A 7,981-nucleotide genomic window follows, 5' to 3' on the forward strand; every position below is an offset into this window, starting at 1 on the left:
ATGAAAAGTTGCTTATGTGGTTTTCTGTTACCATGATTAACATTGGGACTAGTCTACTAAGATGCCTTAGAGACATATTTTGTCTACATGTATTTTTGATATTCATGTATTTAGGCTTCTAGGAATGTGTTTATAATGGATGTGATCAAAATTTCTTTCTATAATGCGAACCCTTAGAAGCATACATAACATAGTTGGACTTCATACTGAATAAACGTTGTTCAAGTGTAGTTCTATGAGCTGTGAGTCAAGTTTGAATATTATATGGTGGATGCCATGAGAAATAATATCAAACAAAGTTCGATCACTGCGCTATACTTAATGATATTATTGGTTAAGCGACCGATACAAATCCCTTGTAAAATCAATAACTTTCCATTAGGAGCATAAATAGTCCATGTCATGGTGGAAAGTTTCTGAGTACTACGACTAGTGCCATTAACATAACCAACATATGGTTGAGGGAATGCCAACATTTGCAAACCAAATGTAAAGCAATATTAATAGAGACGGTAGGAAACTACGAGGGGAACACACTACAAACACACTTAACACACCTATAGACAGTATGTACATAGTGACCATGTAAATATGTCCTAAGCATAATATTTCTTTAATTAAAACCGATTTCTGTGTTGAGCTAGAGGGATTCCATCAAAATTAATGAGCTTGTAAGCCCCTTTCGTAAGTACATGCTTAACTATATACGAGCCTAGCCACATTGGTTCGATATTTCTAGGTCCTAACTTATCATCTTCTTGATCTTATAAGAGAACCAGATCACCTTTGGTGAAGGCACAAGGTTTAACATTCTTGTCATATTGTGCTTTGACATGTTTCTTGTGGGTCTCATTGGCTGCCGTGTCATCACGTCGGGTTCCATATAAATGAGCTAGATGCAAGAGATTCTCTTCTTCTACGGAAGTTGCAGGAAGGAGTTAGACATCAAGCTTTAGAGATGAAATCTCACATTCTACTGGGAGAAGCACTTCCAAACCATACACCAACTAAAAGGGCATGAATTCAGTTGTGGTTTGGGTAGAGGTTCGGTATGCCCACAAGGCAGAAAAAATAATTAGATGTAAATTTGTCTTTTGAATCCCTATCACGTGTTGCAACATTGTTTTCAAAACCTTGTTAATAGCTTCTATTTGCTCGTTAGCCTACGGGTAATAGGGAGTTGAGCTATTATGTTGAAGGCCCAACTTGGAAATAAGATCAAACATAATGTAGTTGCGAAAATGCTTTCCATAGTATGTAGTAATGGCTTGCGATACACCAAACATAGCAATAACATGATTGGAAAGAAATAATGCAGTTTTTTCGACGTTGTTGGTATATGTAGGCATCATTTTAGCCCACTTAGTGAAATAGTCCACAACCACGATAATGTAGCCATGGCCCCCCATCGAATGAGGGTTACAAGTCATGAAGTCAATGCCTCACTTTGAAAATGGTCAAACAATGATATCTTGATGCATAGGAGTGGGTGGAGCATTGGTTTTGCAGTTATATATCTGGAAAGCATGGCACTTTTGGACTGCAAGAATGCAATCTCAAAACATGGTAGTCCAAAAATATCTAGCTCACAAAATCTTTTGGGTAGTGGCATAACCAGACATATGTCCACCACATGCTCCAGCGTGGCATTCATTAAGAGCTTTCTCAACCTACTCATGAGTGAGGCACTACTGAAAAACCATATTGACACCACGACGATATAAAGTGTCGCAAGTATAATGTAATTTTTGGCCTGGTATCAAATACGTTGTTGGTCAGAGAAAGAGGTGTTGGGTTGGAAAGTATGGGTCTGGAGATAAATCATAATATCTCCACACCAAGGATCAGATGAATCGATCAGAAATAATGAATCATCAAGTATAAAATCATCAGAGGTGATCTCAGTTTCGGATGAGGAAAGGTTTCATATTAGTTCACAAAAACTGGAGATAGCTTGGATTTAGATTTAAAAAATTCTAAAAAAATTCCCGGAGAATAAAAATCCATTTTGAGTGCTTCCCCCCATAAACTGACATGATAGAATGCAAGTCAACGAGTTTCAATTAGAAACAACCATAGTCTTTCGAAGCAGAATGTAGTGGTGAAACCTTTGTATAGCTTGAATGACTTCCAAGATCAATTTTTCAACGTGAGTGTATTTTATTTCGGTATCATTGACATTCTGAATCAAACAATAGATAGGATGTTCATCCCCAAAATTGTCTTCTTGGACCAATACCATGGTGATGGTGGTCATAGTTGTAGCAAGGTACAAGAAAAAATCGTGTTGATAATTAGGGGGATACAACAACGATGCTTGAACTAGGACATCTATCAAAGCATCGAAATCCTTCTAAGTTGTATCGTCCCAATGGAAGGAAACCCGTTTTTTCAACATGAAAGTGGATACTTTCGTGAGTTCTACATAGTTGGGAACAAATCTTCGGAGAAATTTAGCCTTCCCTTGGAGGCGTTGTAATTGAACGAGTGAGGAAGGTGCACACAAATTAAGAATTTCCTGAACTTTAAGTGGATCAATATAAATTCCTTGTTTCGACACAAAGATACAAGAAGTATATTAGATTGGACACAAAAGACTCACTTATGTGGATTTAATCTGATATTATAGGAATGAAAACGTAGAAAATTTACCTAAGATGCATCGGGTGATCCTCACGCTATTTTGAATGACTAGGTAGATCGTCCAAATAGGGTTGAACTATGTGTTTTATATCATGGAAGGCGTAACTCATAGCCATATGAAAGGTTGCACCAACGTTATCTAAACAGAAAGGGAGCTTATGATAAACAAATGTGCCCTAAGGAAAAATAAAAGCAATTTTATGTTGATCCGATGGGAGAATATTGATTTGATTGTAGCAAAAAAAACCATCCATAAATGAAAAGACTTCACTTCCAGCATAGTCATCAACAATTTGGTCAATAAACAGGGTAGGACAGTTGTCTTTAGGACAAGCATGATTGATATCCCGATAATCGACACATACTAAAATCGTGCCTTGTTTTTTCATAATGGGGATGATGTTCAAAATCTAATCATTGAGAGGAATCAGGTAGATAAAAATAGCATGTAAAAGGTTTTGAAGTTCTACTTTGATCACTGCAACTTTCTTAGGATGCACTAGACATAAACGTTGTCAAATTAGCTCAGCGTTTGGGTAGGTTTTGATTTCATGTACCACAATATTTGGATCAATACCTGGAATTTCCTCATATGTCCAAGCAAAAGCATCCCGAAATTCTTGAAAAGGGGTTTTATAAATCTTGATCTCTTCAGGAGAACATGACGTACCAATGTGAAAATTTTAAACAACACTAGGTTTAATCGAGATATCGAGAGGAATGGTCTCTTTGATATTTGATAGGTTCTTCTAAGAGTTTATGTTGTGAATAGATACAAAATCCTTAAATGTTTTAGTAACATTGGGTGAATAAATATCATCAAGATAATTCTTAAGAGTTTCAGGTAATGAGGAATGATGATGATTATCATCTCAATGTGTTTGATCTGACATCCTATTGAGAAATCTAGGGGAAACAGTAAAATATATTTTCTCTTGCTTATGATAACTTCTTGTGAAGACTTTTTATATTTCCTAATTAGGTTCTTCTTTAACTTGATTATTATTGTGTTCTCTTAATCAAACAACTACCAAAACATAATGGACAATGAGATAAAGGACACAATATACAGGTGATCATCGAGGGGCAAAACCTCTCCAATATTGACAGGAAAACCCATAGAATTATTCTTCTTATAGAATATTCCATTGGCAAATTCCAAGACCTAGACCATTCACTTATAACCCCTCCAAGACCAAGTCAATGCCTTTCTTTGATTAGTTCTCCTTCCACAAAAGTCAACCTCAGCAAAACTAGCCTTTCTATAATAGAAGCTTCTCCTTCCACCTCCCTTTCTGGACCTGCAACCTCTTGATTGTAATTCATCCTAACAGCAGCAACCCTAGGCTGTACATGTGGGAAATATCATGGATAAGTTTTCCTCCTTTCTTCTTCGCTTGGTGAGATGCTTATTCTTCAACAATTTGGCCTTCAAGATGATTCATTTTCCACCCAAGTGCACACTTCTATGGTGACTGTAACTTTTGGTTTTCCTGCAATAACGAGAGCCCTAATTCTCTTTGCATGTGTGAGAGATATTTCTAGCCAAAAAAAATATGAAATTACTTCACTCTTCTTTTTCCTTCCTTCACTAGGTGTTAGGCTCCTTTCTTCTTCTTGATCAAACACTTGATGATTCTTAAGTGAGTGTTTCTGGAGTGATGTCGAGCTTGCCTTTATATAGTCCTTCTTGAGTCCTCAAAATAGGCTGACATCATCTTCTAGAGATAATGACTGCTCCTTTGTAGGCCGACTTGATCATTTAGCATTTGACAAGGTCTTGGAGGGTTAATTTACTTGACTTTGACTTAAACAATTTTCTTACAATATGTAACATGCCCAAGAAGGGTCTTCCATATATGGAAATGACTCATAAGCCCTAGAAGCTCTCAATGGGAGCTTTAACCTATAAAAATAAATTCTTCTTGAGCATGAAACCCATGCCTCAAGAAGTCAATAACAAATTTATTTTTCTCATTACATAAAATCATGATTACATATGTCATTATGAAGACTGAACATAGTTACATATTTCAACACTCCCTCTTAACTAGGGAGGTATTCATAATCCATACAAGGTACTTGGACATTCTCAATTTGAAGAATTCTCATAAGAAGAGTCGGATTGGTTACCCATATGTATAGCATCATAACATCCAACATTGTCACATAACAAGGCCTTGACTAACAACTCTATCTCTCCAAAAGATCAGAGAACAATGTTGGTGAGACCAATGATTTATAGACACCTTCATCATTATCTCTCAAGGAATATACCCCACCCGTGTTCTCTTAGGGTATGTACTTCTAGGACTATTCTAATCTTGGATTCATAGTCCTCAAAGAATATTGGTCCTCTACGACTAATATTATCTTGGATTCCCTACCACATCCTAAAAGATTATCGAATGCCAAATTCTTACCCAATCCTCCAAGTGAAGACAAAAGTGATGTGTCCATCTCTCCTCATGGCCTTCACTAAGATTTATGGTTGTTAGTCCTGGTCTAGTGCAAGACACATGAAATAGAGAACCATATATGTTGCTCCCTTCAAACTAGGGATGACCAACCCATTACATAAAAGGAATGTACCCAAGCTCCCTCTTAACTAGGGACTTGCTTTCAGTAGCTCACTTGTGGAGATCATGGCACCTTTAGGTGCTTGAAGAGCCCCTCCTTTCAATGTCATGAATTTTAATAATTATCGATCCTCCATATTTTGGGACTTCTTAGTAGGATATCGACCATTCATCACTTTCCTCAAGTCAATCATGTCATTCTTCCTCTTGTCTGAAAGTGATATTCTATATCTAGCTTTTTTCCATACAAATACCTTCTCCACATCATGTTTCCTTCATGATATTTCATCCTAGAACATGAGTACCAAGTTATAGATGACATCCTCAACTCTTCCTTTGGTAACCCTGTATTAGCCCATCCAAATATTGTTCAAAAATAAAAAATGATCATCAATTTTAACATTACCTTTGAGATGGTATTACATCATGACATGTTCTTTTGCACCATAAACATCCTCCATATTGACATATGCCCAAGATATACAATGACAAGGGTCTCCTTCTTTTTCCAAACTGCATCAGAGTCTTCATATATTTTCCATGGATGTAGTTTCCTATTTTACCTAGTATAGTTTTGTCACTCCTATCAAGGGTGATTTTTTATGAGTTATGTATGGCAGATTGATCACTTGATTGAGGAACAATGTTTTATATACATAGTTATATTTCCTCTTATGTTTATGTATGGCAGATTGATCAGTGGATCAGGGAACAATGTTTTATATAGTTATATTTCCTCTTATGTGTGGTATCTTTTATTATGTGCATTAGATGGTTTTGGTTAAGTAAATGTTATACATATGTTTCTCTTCTTTCATCTGACTTATGAAGCAGGTGTATGACATGGACAGTGATCCAGGATTGAAACACATAGATCCATGGATGCTCATGGTTTGTGGAATAGATGGTTAATTATTATTTATGGATGATACATGATTTGTATGATTATATATGTGTAATATTGTATTGAGTATGATGTGGTAGGGGACCTGGTGATTTTCCAACAAGGATGTTCAATTATGAATTATTGTGGAAGTCATTGATTCAAAACCAAAATGACTGTGGAATTCATGCACCATTCTTGGTAAAATGTGATTAAGTTAATTTCATTATGAAATTCATTTGATTCCTTTGATCTATGAGATTGTGATGTGTGAAGGTCTTAGAACAAGGTATTAACAGTGAAACATCAGTTAGGTAAAATCTCACAATCAGTATCATAAGGGGAAACATGGAGTTTTAAAGCATAGTAGATGAGAAGGCATGGAAATTAGGGCGTGGATTCATAAATACAAGAAAGATAAAGACATGGAGTCTTGTATATTTAGGGCATGAAGTCTTGAATATTTAAAAGATCAACTTGTGGAATCTTGGATATTTGGAGTAGATCAGGGCGTGAAGTCCTAAATCTACTAAGGCACGAAGATGCATGAAATAAGGGCATGGAATACCTATTGTCTGGAAGAAAAATACCACTCATGGATGTTGAAAATCAATAACTCATGGATGAATTTACTTAAACGAAATCTCATTCTGACAATCCTGGAGTGACTTTATAAAAATCGAAATTCATGTCTACCATCTCAAGCATGACTTTCCAAAAATAGTAAATCGCCTTGCATAAATTGGTAATCAAGCGTAGTTTAAGGAAAATTACTTAACTTATTGCTAATCAATCCTAATAGTTCAATACTCAATTAATCCTCAATATTTTTAATATTAATATTATCTTTTATGAGATTATGATATTATTATTAAAAGGGAATTACAAGTCACCTTCATCTCCTCAATCACTTCACACCTCTCTCTTTCATGACTCTCATGGCTCTATGTAACTCTCTCTCTCTTTTAATAATACATTACACTCTCTTTTATTCACTCATCAAAGAATGGAATATTCCTTTTACAGTCATTAAAGACATGTCATAAAATATTCCTCTTACGTTCTCTTTAATGCATATGTTACACTCTCCTTAACTAAGGCATGCATACCTATCCTTAATGGCATGAATTACACTTGTCTAAATGGAATACAAGGCATGCATATTAATCCTCCTATATATGTGTCTCATGTATTATCACTTGGGGAGGGAGTGCATTGTGACGTTGTGGTGAAGTAAAACTATAAGTGTGGACACAAACAAATTCCTCTAGCTCGATAATGGGTCTAGCCACAACAGATACATTCTATGGAAGATTTCCTTAGGTTAGAACCAATTAAGAGGGCCTACCTATTAGTACACTTATCCTGTTTGATGGTGTCCTTGCTTTCTTGCTCTACCTATCTCTCACTTCCTTCTTTAAGCACCTGAAACAAGTAAACAACAACAAACAACAACCATGATAATAGACAAATTGTAATTAAACCTACTTAACAAGTCAAGAAACAATAATCCATGAATATGTAAGATGAAAAATCATGTAGGAAATCAATCAACAGTTGCATATATTAATATCAAAGAGAGATTACAACCATTGTCTTGACGTTGCAGTTCTCCTCTGACAAGACCAAGTTCCCACACACTTCTGCTAGCATTCCATGATGGCCTCAATCCATAATAGTTTTAAGGCGCTGGTCTTGTAAATTGGGAAAAGCAAAAGTTTAAGAGGAAATGGTGCAAAAGGGAATTGATCTGCTCATGAAGAGGGACACAATGGGGGTGTCTTCATGAAGGGAAAGCATGTAGGGTTAACTGTATAGGTCCTCGAGGATCAAGGAATTGGGAGCACAAGGATAGTGACAAAATTTTGTGTAACAG

This window comes from Pinus tabuliformis, chromosome 7 (genome assembly GCF_031772625.1).
Source record: "Pinus tabuliformis cultivar Carrire ecotype Pingquan chromosome 7, CPIR1, whole genome shotgun sequence".
In the NCBI taxonomy this organism is placed as follows: domain Eukaryota; kingdom Viridiplantae; phylum Streptophyta; class Pinopsida; order Pinales; family Pinaceae; genus Pinus; species Pinus tabuliformis.